The sequence below is a fragment of the Phocoena sinus genome, chromosome 14, assembly GCF_008692025.1.
Source record: "Phocoena sinus isolate mPhoSin1 chromosome 14, mPhoSin1.pri, whole genome shotgun sequence".
NCBI classification, from domain to species: domain Eukaryota; kingdom Metazoa; phylum Chordata; class Mammalia; order Artiodactyla; family Phocoenidae; genus Phocoena; species Phocoena sinus.
This window is the reverse complement of record NC_045776.1, coordinates 44666211-44684239: the sequence shown is the minus strand read 5'-3', so window position 1 is coordinate 44684239 and position 18029 is coordinate 44666211. Positions and strand designations below refer to the sequence as shown.

At 34.8% G+C, this 18029-nt stretch overlaps 1 pseudogene; it reads left to right on the top strand.

Moving 5' to 3' along the window:
• The first annotated feature begins 1296 nt into the window (after nt 1–1296).
• On the top strand, nt 1297–1456 carry LOC116739404 (annotated as a pseudogene).
• The last annotated feature ends 16573 nt before the right edge of the window (nt 1457–18029 follow it).

The window sequence follows — 18029 nt, the reverse complement described above, 5'->3', positions numbered from 1 at the left end:
TTTATGTGTACAAAACCATGTTGGCAAATAGAGCCATTGGTATCGATTACTAAAATAAGGAGAAAAATCAGTACAGGGAAGTAGCGTCAGTATCAAATGAACTTTTGCAGGCTCTAGAAGTAGCCAAATATGCTTACATGCAATGAAGACAGAATATTGTTCTAGAGAAACAAAGATTTTACTGTAAAATGGGATAATTAGGTGATAGAAATGATGCAAAGAGTGTAGATAGAGACCTAATCTTGCCAGTCAAGACAGAGTCAATAAGGAGAAAGGATGTGGCTCTAGTAGCAAGATTTAGGTCTCATGGATCTTAAATTTTCCCACTGTAAAATTGGCAAAGAAGCCAAAACTCTCCTTCCCATTTGCAATAAAAAATATCACACTTCCATTTGGCTTCACTTCTGAGTGCTCCTGGGCTTTTCAGCTTTATTTTGCATCTTGTCCCAGCATATATATTCTTCAGGGATAAACCACAAGGAACTTCATGAAAAAGGCAGGTTGGAAGCAGGCTGGGGATGACCAGACATGCATTTTGTAGACATATGAAGAAAGGATGGAAAAATAAACAAATAAATATGCACACATACACGTACATACGCTGATTGTGTTAGGAAGAGGAGGGTAGAGTTGACTTCAGTCTTCAGTAAATAGAGTTCTTATTTCTGAGAATGGCAAAGGTAGATGGTGATTTTGTGTTGAAGAGAGCATGGCTGTTGTAAATAAGCTCTATGAGAAGTACATATAGTTGAGTAAGAGGATTACTGAGCATCACTCAGGAAATGATTGAAGATAGAACATGTAACATTATAACAGGTCAGAATTTCATGGCTTGCCATTTTCCCCTGTTAAAATTTTTCTTGTCTGTGTAAGGAAAAAAGAATGCAAACAAAACTGATATTTAAAAAGCAATCAAGTATTTTACCAATAGGAAACTATTTCTTCACAGAATTTATTTTAGGAAGCAGTTGGGAATAAGGGAGTTTTGAGAGGTTTGGATAAGGAAGGAATAGAGAAGGAAAGATACACAATATAGAGATGAAGGGACAGTTCATGTTCAGTGGATTGTCAACTCTAACACAATAACATATTAACACATGCATTTTAGAAAATCAAAGTACAAGAACATATTCTAAGGCAAATATGAAAATATTTTGTTTGCTTCATCTTCCCCCCCACCCCCCGCTCAAGTCAGTGGGTTTACTATAACAAGTTAACATTAAACTCATAGATTTCTTTAAGCAAGCATTGGTTCTGATAGAATGTGGCAAGATTGATAGAGAAGAGGTTGGAGAGATCGCTTCTCGGCCTTTTGGCTAAGATCAAGTGGAGAAGAGGTTGGAGATACTCCTGTCAACTTGTGTAAACAAAAATTATCTTTATAACTTAGTTTGCACAGACTTTACCAGTCCCTAGAACATTTCCATTGCATATAGGTATATGTATTAGACTCATTTAGATTACTTAAACTTCTTTGAAAAATATAATTGTCCAGTAGTACATTTTGATACCTTTTCTGTATGCTCTGGAAAAAAAATAAGACTCTACTATCAAAAATAAAAACATTAAAAATGTTAATAGTTGTTATATTTGTGTGGTTGGATTTGGAACTTTGAAAAAATCTTCATTGTGCAGTCTATATTTTCCAAATTATTCTTTGAACATACTTACTTTTTAGAAAAATATTAATATTTAAATGTGTATATATAACATATTCTCTCTATATGTATGTGTGTTTGTGTATGTATATAAACAGGAATGTGAATGATAAAATGGATTCTGTATTGGAGACTAGTTCAGTGAAACGTGACCAAAATGGCAAGGTTCCTAAAGTTTTAATGTACAATGATGTGACTCCAATCTGGGTGAATATAAAGTGTAGTCATAATTGGGCTAATGGACAGAATAATGTGGAATGTTCAGCAACTATTTAAATAAGTGTGAGGGAACCAGAAGAAAGGAAGTTTTTGATTCTAGGAGCAGAATACCTATTCAAAATAGGGGAGGGCGAGAAGTGTTCTATAATAATGTTGATAAGATTGAAGCTATCCTGGTCAGTAGCTGGTGTAGAGTGCAAAACAACAATGAAAGAAGGGAAAGACTAATCCATTAAAAGACAAGGGAAAACTAATCCACACTAGATAGATTATCTATCATGAGCAAAAGCATGGTGATTAGAAACAGAAGTTAAGTTTTATAGAAAAAAAGTAATGGGAATCAGCTTCAACAACAGTAAAGTTTGCTTTTTTCATACATTTCTGAGCCTGTCTATAAAGATAAAGTAACTTTCAGACTTCTGGAAACTGATACATCTTTTATATCAATCTAGAATAATTGACTCTGGATAGTTAGAGTAACAAAAACAATTAAATTAGAGGAAATGGCAAAGTAATTTTTGCGTTTAAGTGATATCTGCTTATACTCCAAAAGTGTGTGACTACATAGAATCATGGTCATGCACCAAAAGTAAGAAGTTAAATGATTTAAACTGTCGTTGTTATGTCATTAATGGGCTTTTTTCTAAAAGAACAGACTAAAGTAGGAGGAAGCTCTTTCAAAACTCATTAAAAGAAAGGCGTAATTATAGTAACTTCAGTTTAGAATATAAAGGCTAATTCCAAAAATCCAAAAATTCCCTGTTGGAATTTATCTTGAAAATGTCAGACAGTCTGTTATGAAACAATATGGTTGTCTATGTGAAGAACTGTGTTCATGCCAAACCAACTAGTAGGCAGATCATTAACAAACTGTATAAACAGAGAAGCAAAATGATGAATCCCCTAAGGAGATAAAGTATTTATATATCTTAGCTCAGAAATTTATTTGTGTTTAGCCCAACAGGTAGTCCCATACAAAGATACCATCTGTTCAGTGAAGTAAAACAAATTTTGGGTTTCAAATGATATAGACTACAACAATCCTAATTCATGTGAATGTAAAAGAACATCTTCTCTTAACTAAAACTAAGGAAAGAAAAAATATTTTCCTTGGGGCAATTGGTTATGATGTATGTAGACTAGCCTGAAATGAATAGGCTACTATAGCATGTTAGAATATGTGAATGTAAAGGAGATTGCCAAACAAGAAATTAATTATATCCTATCTTTCCATCCTAACTGCCCAGTTCAGTTAGACCACAGTGCAGAAGGTTAAGTTAATCATAATCCTCTGTTCTTAGAACAATATCATAAGCACCCAGGGGGACCCTCTCTTGTCTATTAATTTGATTTTATTCACATATAATTCTCCCCTCCATTTCTCATCCTGCTACGAACAATTCAGGTAAATTCATTTGTTCGTGTAAAATGTGCTTAGTAATGTATGTTTTATTAACATACATCAAGGTAATTTGTACTGTATCTCTTTTTTTTTTTTATTTCATTGAGACATCTTTTTTAAGTTCAATTCATGTGACTAAACTATGTCAGTCAATTACTTTTAACTTAATGGTATACTATGATATTTTCCTCTACCTTTTACCTAGTGTCCTTCCCAGGATAGATACCTAGATTCCTACCATACGTTTAATACTTACCACAAACATTATTGCAAAGAATATTTTTTTGTGCACAGTCCTTAATCTATGTGAGAGAGAAAAAATATATATATATATAAAATGGAATTTCTTGTTCATAGCATACGTTATGAGATTATTTTATTTTTAGCTTGGCTATTGTCATATTGCTTGCTAAAATGACTGCAACTGTTGACATTCCTGATAGGAATGTTTTTATGTATCAACATCCCCACAGACAAATAGCATTATCCAGTTTTCTAAGTTTTTGCAAATAAGTGTAAAAACTGTAGAGTGTGCTTAATGTATTCTGTCTAATCTCTTTTCTATCTATTTCTATCTATTCACTTTTTTTCCTGATTACTAATAAGCATGATTGTCCCTTCACATACCAATTAACCTTGTGGTTTTACTTTTGAGTGAATTACCTAGTTGCCAAATTGTACATTGAAATTAAGAATGTCTTGGTAATATGAAGCTTTAATGATAATCCTAAAGGAAGGTTGGATGCGAGTGACTATCCAACAGCATCATTATTTAAAATGATGCAGAACCAAAGATGATGCTTTGCCTAGCAGTTAAGGGTACATTGCCTGAGTCAGGATCCCTGTTCTCTATGCCTTGCTAGTGGTATCATCTTTGCACATTGTGGCAGTGTTTTCTCTTTTAAAAAGTAGGAATTACATTAGTAACCACTTCATAGAGTTCTTGGGAGGTTAAATTAAATAATATACAGAAGAGACTAAAAGCAAAGTCCAGTCCTTGTGAGCACTGAATAAATCAATGTTTTAAGAAAAATTTCCCCTCAATTTTTCATTGATAATTTTATGTTTTTCACATTTTGAACAGTTTTACCTGCTACATAATGTTATCAAGTAAATTAAATATTAATGAAGGGACATAAATTGCATTCAGATGAGCTTCAGATATTCACATCAGCCTCCTTTGACCGTTTTGCTATGTACTAAGTTTTCTGTCTTTCTTTCACAGCTCAGGTCAACAAAGCTCACCTCAGAACATGAACTGAAAAGCCTAAAACCTGTTCTCTGAGCATCTTCCCTACATTTGTGAGACGTTCTGATTAGGTAAGTTTATTTAAAAGGTTACCAGGACAATAGTTGCTATCTTAAAAGTTAACTAAATAATGTACCCCAGAAAGGCAAGCCATTCATCAACCATTTGTAAATTCATGCATCTCATTCTCCCTCCACCCCTGCTTTATTTATCTTCAGCCATTTTTTTAATCTATAAGCAAAATATTAGTTGCAAATGTTAATATCTCTCGTTCCTAATTGGATGAAATTTGCCACCTCTAGCTATGAATTTAGTTCAGATATCTCATGTCTGATGGTGCTCATAAATTAAATGTGTTCAGGGAAAACAATATAGAATTATGGACCACTCTGCAAAAATCTGTTTACATAGTTTTGTGAGCAGCTGTTGAAATTCTAAAAAAAAACAAAAAATGTGCACTTTAATAAGGGTGAAGGATTTTTTCCTCAGCATCAGTAGGAAAAAAAAGAATAATTGAGAAAACTTTGTCAAAGAAGCATATTTTAAGGCCAACAGCTTAAACAAAAGTGAAATTTAACCTGTTGTCTCAATAACAAGGGTTTATTTTAGAGTTTTTGTTTCAGTAGAGATATAATTTGTTAAACATTTAACATACGTCTAATTAGTTACATGTTAATTCCTGTTATGAAAATTGAAATATTTCATTCTTACAAAACTAAGAAGGAGACAAGAAATAGTCTTTATGAAAGTATGAAAATTAGGTCCTGTGGCTGGCCAAAACCCATGATTTAATTGACCAAGAAATGTCTTAATGACCATACAGATAACTTGCTGGTTTTCAATATCTGATTATTTTGGTACTGGTTTAAAAAGTTGAGTAACATTATTTGGAAATATAGTCCTGCAATTTAAATTGCATTTGAGTTGTTCTGGATAGCAAGGGATATTTTGAAGATGTATGTTTGATTGTCACTGGTTTTACTTTACTTTTATTTTATTCTATTCTATTCTGCTTTATTCTGTTTTATTTTATGTATTTACTGATTTATTGATTTGTTGCTCCTCTGTAACCAGCAACCCCCCACCATGAATCACTTCCTATATATTATTGACATATAGCTTTTCGTGTCCTATATAGTATTGATTTATATTCTGCTTTGTGTCCCCTTATATTTAGTGCTTTCAGTGCATATGTATAAGCATATGGATTTATACTTGTATAGGTAGAGAAAAAATATAGTTCAGTAAGATAAAATATTTGAATTAGGTGATAAATGGAATAATAAATGGAGGTAGGAAAGTATGAGTATATTTACTGGAAAAAAATGTATGCCAGGCAGAATCATATATATTGTAGGTAAGAGCACAGATTTGGAGTTAGACTAAATTAGGTTTGAATTCCTTTTTGCAAATTTGCCTGACTTTGGACAGATTGCTTTAATTCTCTAAGGTTCATTAGTCTCAAATATAGATTGATATATCAGTACTTGCCTCACAGAGATGATGTAAAGAAAACCCGAAAAACAAATTTTAAAGTGACCCAAAACCTTTATACCTGTATTTAGAGTACAGTAAATGTTCAGTAAATACTAAATATGATCATGATGATGATGCCTTATGCATTTCATATAGGATTTGGCTTTATGTTTTATTGTAGCAAACACTTAAAAATAGTTATTAAATTTTTTTATGTTCATGAAATTAAATGCAACCAAAGCCCTAGTAAAACACAACTCTGTTCAATAAAACAATTAACATTCTCTAATGCATTCTCACAAAGTCAGTGATAAATATTAGAATACTTACTACAATAACACCCTTTGCTATAGGCTGATGGCTAAAAGACAAATTGCAATTTTGTAAAAGAAAACGGGAGTGGGTTTGAAGGGAAGATTTGAAAGAATAGAATCTTCCAAATAGTCCAAATAACAGATTGAATAAATCCAAAGAGTTATCATAGCTTATATAAAAGAATGGATAATCTAATTTTTCCTCTTTTTGAGATTTTTGGTGTATGTCAAGTGGCCAAATATTTTTGAGGTTAGAATTTTCTAGTAATCATTGAAACCATGTTATGTCTTGTAATGCCAAGGCATAGGATTTAGTGTTAATCTGAAAGAGTAAGGTAGGCCTAATGTTGTCCTAATGTTTACAAAAATACCAGTTTGTGTAAATTTAAAAGCAAGGTGTCAGGGAATTCCCTGGTGGTCCAGTGGTTAGGACTCTGTGCTTTCACTGCTGAAGGCCCGGGTTCAATCCCTGGTTGGCGAGCTAAGATCCTGCAAGCCACGGTGCAGAAAAAAAAAATAAAGAATTAATAATAATAGTAATAATAAAAGCAAGGTGTCCCACAACCCTTTTTCCTGTTCTCTCCTTGTCCTTTATTTTCCTACCCATAGAGAGAAAACAAAGAAACAAACAAATCCAATAATATATAAACAGATACTCCCAGAGTTATAGAATGTTCTCAGAGTTACAAGCGAAGCCTATTAGACTTTCTAGCCTCATAAGTTCTGTGAACCACCAAAACCCATTCAAAGAGAGGTTAATGGGTTTTGACCTAATCAGTTCTTCCAAGGTCCTTTATGGTTGCTCTGAAATGGCATAAGTGGTTTACAAGTACCTGATGTCAAATTAAAGCTATTTTCAGTGTCAGAGGAAAAAGAAATCTTAGGGTCAGTTGGAGCCCTATTAAACTGCTTAGGCTGTTCTAGAGAAAAATGAGAGAAAATAAAAATTCCATGGGAGTTTTTATGAATTGCCATAGAAGAATTTGAGGTAGTAGTAGCAAAGTGTTCATGGTTTATTTAAATTTTGTATGTGGACTATGACAGGAATGGAAACCTTTGGTTCCTATCAAGAGAAGGAATGGATCCAAAGAGATAGACAGGGATTACAAGGGTGTAAGTCCTGGGCTCTGCTGCCTGGATTTGAATAATGATGTCCCATTTATTAGCTTTGAGAACTCAGTTACCTAAACTTGCTCCTAAACTTTCTCATCTGTAAATGACAGTAATATAGTGTAGATAAAACACATAGAACAGTGTCTGGCACAAGTAAATTACATGTACATGTTTGTTCAATGAATATATGCTGTGATTTGTATTTTCATATATTACCTTGATAAAATTATTCTAAAATTCTTTCTTAATATTCATTTTCTGTAATTCAAAGTGGAGGAATTTGAACTCTGAGGTTTAGAAAATTGCCTAAACTCAGAGTACACTATTATTCAAACTCAGATTATTTTGATTCTAGGCCCAATAGATTTGGTTATCGTTGTTGTTGTGTTGTTAAATCTGGAAAAGATAGGCCCTGTGGTCTGATATTTTCTCTTTTTTTAACATAAGGATGAGCATCCATTTTTTTCTCCAGTGATACAGAGACAAAGGCTACTAAATGAGATGGCCCAGGTACCCCCAAATAAACGGGGTCTGGGGGAGTCACAATGGGGCAGACAGTAGGTGTGCCTGTGCATATAAAAGCGAATGTTATGACCTCTTATTTTGCAGCCTCTTCAGATCTCTTGGCTAATACCTGCCTCATGTGGTTGTAACATCAGAAGCATATATCCCAGTTCCAAGTTCTAGCCCATAATGATTTTGTCAGCATGTCTGGCAAAAATGTTTAGTAGTCCTGATGCCAAAAGCTCTGTGCACTGGTGCCAAATCAAATCTCGGTGACAGAGTTTTGAGTGCAATAGAAAAGAATAGCTTTATTGCTCTGCCAGGCCAAGGGGACACAGCAGGCTCCTGTCCTGAAAAACTGTATGTCCCAACCCGGGAGGGTTTGATGAGGAGTTTTATAGCAGTGGTTCAAGGGTGGGGTTGCTGATAAGACTAGCCCTTGTGCAGGGCCTGCAATCCTCTAATCTGGTCTCAGTTAATCTTGTTGATGAGCTTCTCTGGTTCCTTTAATGTGGCCTCACATAGTCTTTCTCTGCCATGAAGAATGCTGACATTTTAAAGAACTTAAAGACATTATTATGTGTATCCCTTGAGGTGGAACCAGGACCCTGCCCCAAGGCTGCACTATTGTTTCTTGTCTTTGCATCCCTTCCCTTCCTGGGTTAGCAACTGTTTGAATCTGCCCTTTGGAACTCAGGGAAAGTCATGAAGGCTGGAGTCTTTTTCCTACAAGAAATGGGGGACAGAAAGGCTTCTGTGCCCAGGAGCCCCACAGGGTCCTGCACGGTTTCAGTCCCTATGTTGAAATCATGTCGGTGACAATTTCACAATGGCTTTTGTAGCACTTAAAATGCTGGGAGGGGGCTTCCCTGGTGGTGCAGTGGTTGAGAGTCCGCCTGCCGATGCAGGGGACACAGTTCGTGCCCTGGTCCGGGAAGATCCCACATGCCACAGAGCGCTGGGCCCGTGAGCCATGGCCGCTGAGCCTGCACGTCCGGATCCTGTGCTCCGCAGCGGGAGAGGCTGCAACGGTGAGAGGCCCGCGTACCGCAAAAAAACAAAACAAAACAAAACCAAACAAACAAAAAGGCTGGGAGTTCATGTGTCTGTAAAAGGAGTTTCTGAAAAAAATTGCTGTGAGCATAACATAGAGAAATAATTGTATTTCAGTGCCTGAGGCATGCTCTAACCAATCCAATTTTTAAGTAGAAACAAAACAGAGCAGAGGGGTAATAACAGCCATGTTTTAGAAGATGAGGCAGAAATGTTAGATGATTTGGGGAATGTCTACAGATTGAGGTTTTTTTCAGCTGGCCCCAAGGGAGGAAATACTTGAAGAGAAAAAAATGAGATGAATATGAGCAAATGTCATTTCAATAGGCTGAAACCTGACACCAGAATAAAATGTGTAGCAATGAAAACATGAAAAGTAAATAAAATGAATGGTTGTCTAAATGGAGATATAAAAGAAGCATCACTATACACATGGCACACCTCTGATTTCATATAGTATAAGGAATGCTGTTATACCAAATGAATTCCCAGAAAGCTGACGCCAGAAGAAATATTAGCATGAACATAGTCTAATCTCCTATTTTTTATAAGTGAGGGCATGAACAGAGAATTTACAAAAATATATTCCTGCTATAGATAGAGTTTTACCTTATTGAAGCGAGTGGGGTGGAGCATAAGATCTGGTTCTTGGTGGTAGGGAGATAGTCGTATGTTTAGATGATAAGCTCACCACCTTTAGGTATGCAAACCAACCCTTTTCCCCTATCAAGGACCTCCTCAAGGCAATCTGTAATGCTTCAATCACAAAGCTGTCCTAAGGTAGGAAGTCTATGGGAACATCAGTTTCTAAGGCTTATCTGCTAAAACCACTTCCTCCGGCTACACTGGTATTAGAACCCCTTATTCTTTTTTATTGTTACTGCTGGATAAATATGGGGGAGAAAGCTAAAGAGTGAGGAAAGAATCATGGAAGCCTTTCCAAGAATAAACAACATGATCAGCACCATGAACAGAGCTTTGATAGACAAGCAGGGAGTGACTTTGGTTTCCTTATTTATTGTACCCCACAGCGTAAGTTTCAGACTCAGCATCAGGGGTGGGATGCAGGGGGAGGGAGATACAGTGACCAGGTCCAGAGATTAAATGATCAGATTTTTAAACTGAAAGTAACTAATCTCATTGAGTGCTTTGGCATTACAGATAGGGAAACAGTTCCAAAGAAGCATAGGAAAACAGTCTGCCCAATATCACCCAGTACCAAGTTTGACCAGACTCTAGGTCTCCAAATCCTCTGTTCCAGTGCATTTACCATTGACATGCTCTCTTTCTTTAAAGAAAGCCCTAGATCCTCATCACTTTATGACTATTCTTATGGATGAAGAGGAACATAACATATTGCAAAAAAGTCTGAAGTAAGAGAAGGCATAGGGTAGAGTTCTGGTTTTGCAAACTCTGGGTGTGCTTCCTCTAGTACCCTGTGCATATTTCTGCTTTACTACTTACCACATTGCATAGAAATCATTTCCTTGTCAGTGATTAGCACAGTTTTTGAAATATCCATGTATTTTAGTTGAATTAAACTATGTGATACTAAGGAAGGAAATGGACTTTTCCATTTCTGCCTCAAATTTTCTTCTTCAATAAAGAGAGTCATAATTGTTTGCCTGTTTAACTGGGTTATTGTGATGACTAAACATTAATGATGGATGTGATATACTTTGCAACTGGAAATTAGCCATCTAAGGAAAATAGAAACAGTAGTGGTGGTCATAGTAGGAATAGTAGCAGTACTCATAGTACTAGTAATTGCTACCCAATTAACATGTTTAGAATAGGGAAATTTAAAGAAGGGAGGTGAGGAAGTTTGTCCTTAATGTATATAGCATTTGTCAGAATGATAGTTGTTATATCAGGATCTGAATTGGACCAAGAACAAGCAGTTAACAGAAGCTGAATGTACTAAAACATAACATTCTCATGTACATCTGAACTGTGTTTGCAAAGTTCAGTGATAGTGCAATACCGAGGCTCAAAGGTACTTATACAAAAATAAAAAATGATAAGGGTGGGAAAACATTACTAATACCTTCTGTTGTCATAGTGTTACTCATTTTTTCAATCCAAATCCATTTTTTTCCTGAGTGGAGGTTTATTATAATTTTTTTCCATGAAGCATTAGTAAAACCATCAGAAAACAAGTAAAATATGAAATCAATTTTTATGCTAGAGTTTGTGTAAAATTCAAGGTTGTATACCTTTTTAATTTAAGTATAATATTGAACATTGAGGTTTCTATTCAGATGCTTTTTACTGAGAAAATTCAGTTTGCAACCAAAGCAAAGGCTGCTGAAAAATTTGAGTTCATCTATTTAGATTTTAAAGCCATGTGTCAGTAAATAACAGATTTGACTACTTTTTTCCCCATTTATGTTTGCAAATTGTTTTCTCAAAAATAATCAAGTTGTTGTTTTGGAATTTTATGGCAAACTAAAAGGTGAATGCTAGGAAACTGTACCTATAGTACACAATATTAAATAAAATGTGCATTAATAGTGAGTATTTCTATAGTAGATGATATTTATGAAATGCTTTTGAACCATTTATTTGTTGACATATTAGTTAATGTTCTCCCTATAATTAGCTTTATCTCTCTACAATATCATTTGATGAATTTTACTTAAAGAAGTTGATACTGGGGTGTGAGCTTTATCCTTTATGATTCATTTAATTCTCCTTTGAATGTGTTCTACTTAAAATGGTAACTGTTTAAGTATGCTGATATATTTGCTCTTATTTAAGTGATAGGTCTTTTGTTCTCTAGAGCTACAAAACAGTAATCTATTGGCACATGAAAAATTTTTAAAATGTCAATCAGTACAAAACTAAATATTTAGAGATATACTTGATCCAGTAAGTAATTTCTTCCTATGTAAAATGCTTATTAATACCCACCCAAAGGTGTCTAGATATGCAAGTGTTGCAGATTAGACAAAGATAACATACTTTTCTGCCTAGCTAGGCCAGAGTTCAGATGTGTTTACAGTAATTGGCACCTCACTGTTTGTACTGATGTTATGCATGGAGGCTTTTTGCTGTGTTTTATTTTATTTTGGAGGAGGGGAGAAGGCAGGAATACTGGTGATTCTGTGGCTGGCCCAGACACAAAGCATATGAGTTTTAAAAATTTATTCTCTTTACATGGTTTTGAACTCTTCTGTTTAGAAGCACAAGGCTCAGAAGCTGAGAGAACTGTTTATTTTAATGAGATATCTGTAGTGTGGGAAGGGGTATTGGTCAAGAAAGACTTGGTGAGGTGCTAAATCCAAAGAGAGGTTTCGGAGCCAGATGAAAAAAGGATACAAAGCTGATGAGGAAGGGGTACATCTACCAATCTCTATGTGTTGCACAAAAATGTTCTAGCAGCGGAAGTACACAACACTTTTTATTGAATTCTAGAAATCTCTGTGTCCTCAATTCTTTTAACTATCAAAAGGATATAAAGGTAATAGTAGTACTTTGTTTACAGTGTTGCTCCAGGCATTGTAATGGAGCATTCTAGGTAAAATGCCAGAAGAGTGTGTGGCGCAGTGTATCCACTCAGGAAGTGTCAGTCATTATTTTTCATATAATTACTTTTTATTCATGTTAGACTTGTGAACATGCTGAGACTTCACCAAAAAAGTATTTTTAGGGTTCTCTGTTATAAGGAGGTTGATGAAAAAATCTGTTAGAAATTTCACTGTCCTATGTGGGCAATACCGATCTATTGATAGTAAGAATAATTAGTGGAGAAGAAAGTTATATGTTTGACTTATTGTCTAATCAGTGCCTATGAGGAATTCTCTGTAGTGTCCAGAAAATATCTATTCATGTACTTTATTTTCAAATGTGGCTAATTTCATCTGTTCCTGTCTCAACGTGAGGATAAGTAGCAATGCTACTATTACTCATAATGCCATGAGTCTTTGGAACATGTTTATATTGAAACAATATAGCTCTTCTTGCCTCCCAATTTCCTAATACTACTTATTTAACTATGGTTATATAATTTTGCGTTATGTTGCATCATCTGATGAACCACCCATGGATCCTGGTTTCCATTGACTCTCAAAGGACATCACTGTGCTTCATTGATAATAAACACAAACACAAGTTTTACTTTGAGTGTGTATAAAATGTGAACAATAATTTGGTTTTTGGTCATGTTGCACAATTTTGATTAGGGTTATTGCTGTCTAGAAATTGGATTTTTTCCACTTCTAGCTTCTACTCACTGACTCTATTTAGCCTTCCTCAACAGCCAGTGATAATTTTTTTCTCCTTCTTTTGAATTCCAATATCATTCTTGTACCATATTTAGGGTGTCTGTTATATACTTCCTTGAATATAGTACTTTATCAAGATACTTTCCCTCATTAGGATTTTTTTTTTAGTATAGTCTTATGTCCTATATATTTTCCTTTAACTTATTTTCTGCTTGCGTTACTTATTCAATACATGTTCACTGAAGTGCAAAACAGTTTATTTTCTCTCAATGTTAAACGATAATCAAATAATGGCATATTCTACTTTTCACTTACTAACTACTGAGGTAGAGCACCATCACATTTCATCTGCATCATCAAGAAAGATGTCTTACTAGTCTAGCAGGTTTCCTCAGTACTTTTTCCTCGGACTTTCATGATTTCTATTTTCCCTGAACAATTTGATGGTTAGAACTTTATCCAATTAGTTTAATGTTTTTTTTAATGAGTTTAATGTTTTAACTTATGTTAACATATTTATTAAATAATCAATTTCCCCTTAAACTCTTATTAGCTCTTAAGACATTGCCAAGAATAAATCTGAGATAATTTCTGAGGACAAAGTTCTATAGGAAAAATAAGAAAAATGTTAGGGAATCAGGTTCCAGAGGAGCGCAGAAAAACTTTATATGAAGTGGATATTGAAGGTGCTTAAGCTAAACCTTGGCCTCACTTTCAAAGATTACCCTTTTAATCTAAGTATTTAAAGAGTTTGCTTTGCCTTCCCTATACAACCCCGAATCCTAAATATTTAACATGAGCCTAGATAGAGGAGAAACAAATTATAAAGACCTAGAAATTTTATGTTAAAATTTTCTAAGATTAATTTAGTGTTGAAAGGGCAAGTAATTTTCACACCTGAAATAATGAAGTACAGACTGTAAATTTATTGATGAAATACATTGCAAATCACTTTTCTTTTAACATAAACTCTGTACTCTTATAAATCAGATTGTGTGCCACATATATTAACTTACTGATTGAGCTTCTAGATTACTTGGTACAGTTGACTAATTTTCTTCTAATAAAGAAATTTTATTCATAATTAATCCTTCTAAAATGTAACAAAATATCTTACTTTGATACATATGGCACAGAGATAAATCTAATTTTCCCCCTTTGTCATTTTAGCAGTTGCCTATGAAAATATACTACTACAGAAACCAGTCATGTTTCCTAATAAATCTGTAATATGTTATGTCTCTGGAATCTGGATTATACAGAGTTGATGTTACTGTCTGAGTCATATATAATTAGCCTTGGGATAAAATTTATAAAATCTACTCTGGTCCACCATTATTCATGTAGATCTGTTGTCCTAGTCCATCCAACTTTTGAAATAAAAAGAAAATATATTATAACCCCAAAGTTTAAAGCTGTATTATGGTATATAGAGACAGAAAGCTGATCAGTGAGTTATCAGGAGCTGAGGGTAGGAAGGAATGGAGAATAACTTCATAATGGGTATAGGGCTTTGTGTTAGGGTACTAAAAATATTTTGGAACCAGATAAAGTTGAAACTAATTAAAGGTGATGTTTGCAAAACATTGTGAATGTACTAAGTGCCACTGAACCATATACTTTTAATTTTATGTTATGTGAATTTTACCTCCATAACAATAAAAAAAAAACTGTCTTATGGGATGCCCAGTCCAAAACATTCAAAGGTTTTCTAACAAAAAATAATGATTCACATATGTGTGGACTTGAGAGGATACATTATAAGGGTTATATTTCAATGTATTCTTGTCCAAATCTGGTCTCAATCATGTATTTCTTTTTCCAATTACTAGTATTACCATTATCAGTCACCAGTGCATTCCTCTCTCATAATCTGCATCTTCTGTTTAGTTTTTTCACCCCATTACTTTAGTCATAATGGCCTAATGCTCCTAATTTTTCTTATCTATCTCAGTGAATGAAATTTTTACATTCTTCACCTCTGAATTTTCCGGATCAGAAATGAATATTTCACCTTTGACCTTTCCTGTTCTGTGATATACAGAATAATGGTCCTCACAAATGTACATGTCCTGGGCTTCCCTGGTGGCGCAGTGGTTGAGAGTCCGCCTGCCGATGCAGGGGACACAGGTTCGTGCCCCGGGCTGGGAAGATCCCACATGCCGCGGAGCGGCTGGGCCCGTGAGCCATGGCCGCTGAACCTGCGCGTCCAGAGCCTGTGACCCGCAACAGGAGAGGCCACAGCAGTGAGAGGCCCGTGTACCGCCAAAAAAACCCCAAACCAAAACAAAACAAAACAAAAAAAATGTACATGTCCTAATCTCCAGAACCTGTGAATATGTTAGTTTAAGTGACAAAAGAGACTGTGAAGCTGTGATTAAGGACATTGGGAAGAGAAGATTTTCCTAGACTATTTGGGTGAACTCAGTCTAACCTGGTCCTTAAAATCCAGTAATCTTTCCCAGCCATGGTTAGAGAGGGAGATATGGCTATGGAAGCAGATTCAAGAAGATGCAACATTACTGGCTTCAAAGATGGAGAAAGATGTCATGAGCCAAGACTATAAGCTAGAAAAGGTAAGGATATGGATTATCCCCTAAACTATCCAGAAAAGAACACAATGCTGCCCTAACCTTAATTTTAGTTCAGCAAGACCTGTGTAGACTCTAATCTACAGAACTGTAAAATAATACTTTTGTGTTATTTTAAGCAACTACATTTCTGATCATTTATTTTAGCAGCAAGAGTAAACTAATACATCTTCTTTTCTCATAAGATTTATGATAACTATCTCATCATCTTTCAAATCTACTTACTTTTTCCTATTTACACCGTTACTGCCTTGGATTGCGATTTATTACATTTTTTGATCATAGCAATCAATTCATAAATACTTCCCTTTTATTTCTAAAGTCACTTTAATTCATTTTTACACTGCAGTCAGAATTGCCATACTAAGAGAGAAATCTGAGTATAAATTACTAATAAATCCCTTCAGTCATTTCTGTTACCCTCAAGATAAAGTCCAATCTCCTCATATGTTTCACCAGGCCCTTCATGATCTAGTTCTTGATCTCTCTCTTTATCCTCTAATGATTTATCATCCAAATATACATGCAGTTCCTGCAAAACACCCTATTTTTTCCTGCCTTTGGGTATGTGAGAATTTTCCCTCATTTACACTACCATCTCTACCTAGTTATCATGTGTTTATTCTTTACCTATCAATATACATTACCTTTTTTAGGAAGTCTTTTCTGAGCCCATAAAATTAGGTTTCCTGTCACTGCTTGCTCTTTCCCTCAAGGCATCCATTATAACCTCAGTCATAGCATTTATCAGTCTACTGAATGGTATCATTTAGTTTCGACTTGTAAGTATCCTTCACTAGACTGTAACTTTCTTTATTTTTATATCTGTTACTTGATATTCAAAAGTAATATATAAATTAATGAATAAATACAGGTTTTTACCTTTTGCCAATTTGTATGCGTATTTGTGCATGTGTACCAGCATTTTACCACTTACTTAAGGTAGTATCTACCTTATTATAACTTTAAGTTGATGGTTACATGTTATAGTGTGAATTTAATCAAAATATTCCTATTAAAAATCCAGTGCTGGGCTTCCCTGGTGGCGCAGTGGTTGAGAGTCCGCCTGCCGATGCAGGGGACGCGGGTTCGTGCCCCAGTCTGGGAAGATCCCACATGCCGCGGAGCGGCTGGGCCCGTGAGCCATGGCCGCTGAGCCTGCGCGTCCGGAGCCTGTGCTCTGCAAAGGGAGAGGCCAAACAGTGAGAGGCCCGCCTACCACAAAAAAAAAAAAAAAAAAAAAAAAAAATCCAGTGCTTACTGAATGATGTGGAGAATGTCCTCAGACTATTGCCTGGTATAAGTCTAACTTATTCATTTATGTCCACCCCATTGCATCCAAAATAATGAATCTGGTGGCTGCTATCCAAATTGTAGGCATACTGCCTGGGAAGAATTAACCACGTTTAGAAGTTTGCCTTGCAAATCCAAACCTGTTAAATGACACGGACTGTCTCAGCATGTCATACAGTAATGTAATTATCACTGACATTAATTATTAGATTCTAAATTACCCTTTTAATCATGTCTTAAAGAGGAAATTATTATTTCTGCTCTTTATCATTTATCCCATCTCACTCTATTTGAAGAAGCAGGGTATTGATCCAAAGGAATAGTTATAATAAAGCCATCAATGAATATTTTAGTTAATAATACTTTTAAAGTTCTCTGGAAAAGCCATATAAATATTGACAGTGTCAGGTATAGTAGCCACTTCTTGATACCGCTGCTAGTTGATTATGTTATCAATTCAAAGGCCATTATATAACATTATCTTAACTTAGAAAAGTTTAAAATATGTTTTATAATGACTGTATATATCATTTATACAATTATTTATTATGGAAAAACAAATAGAAATGTAAACTCAGTTTTTTTGCTTCTTAAGAGAACCATTTACAAACTCAGTGACTTTTGTACTATATGTATAATATTCAGATGCAGTAAACTAAAAGTCCAAATAAACTTGTTTCAACTTAGATTGTTCATGCACTAGTTATTTGCCCTTGAGTGTATCTTACTTTATATGGGATATAGTTTATTAATCTATATAATGAGGTTAATATTTCTTCCACCTCCCTATGTTATAGAATTAAGAGAGTAGATCAAACAAGATGGGATATTGTAAAACCCTAAAATTATAAAAATTTGGCATTATTACTAAAATGAAAAATACTCAGCTTTGACCAGGGTGAACACTTATTAAAGTAACTGAGTAATATAA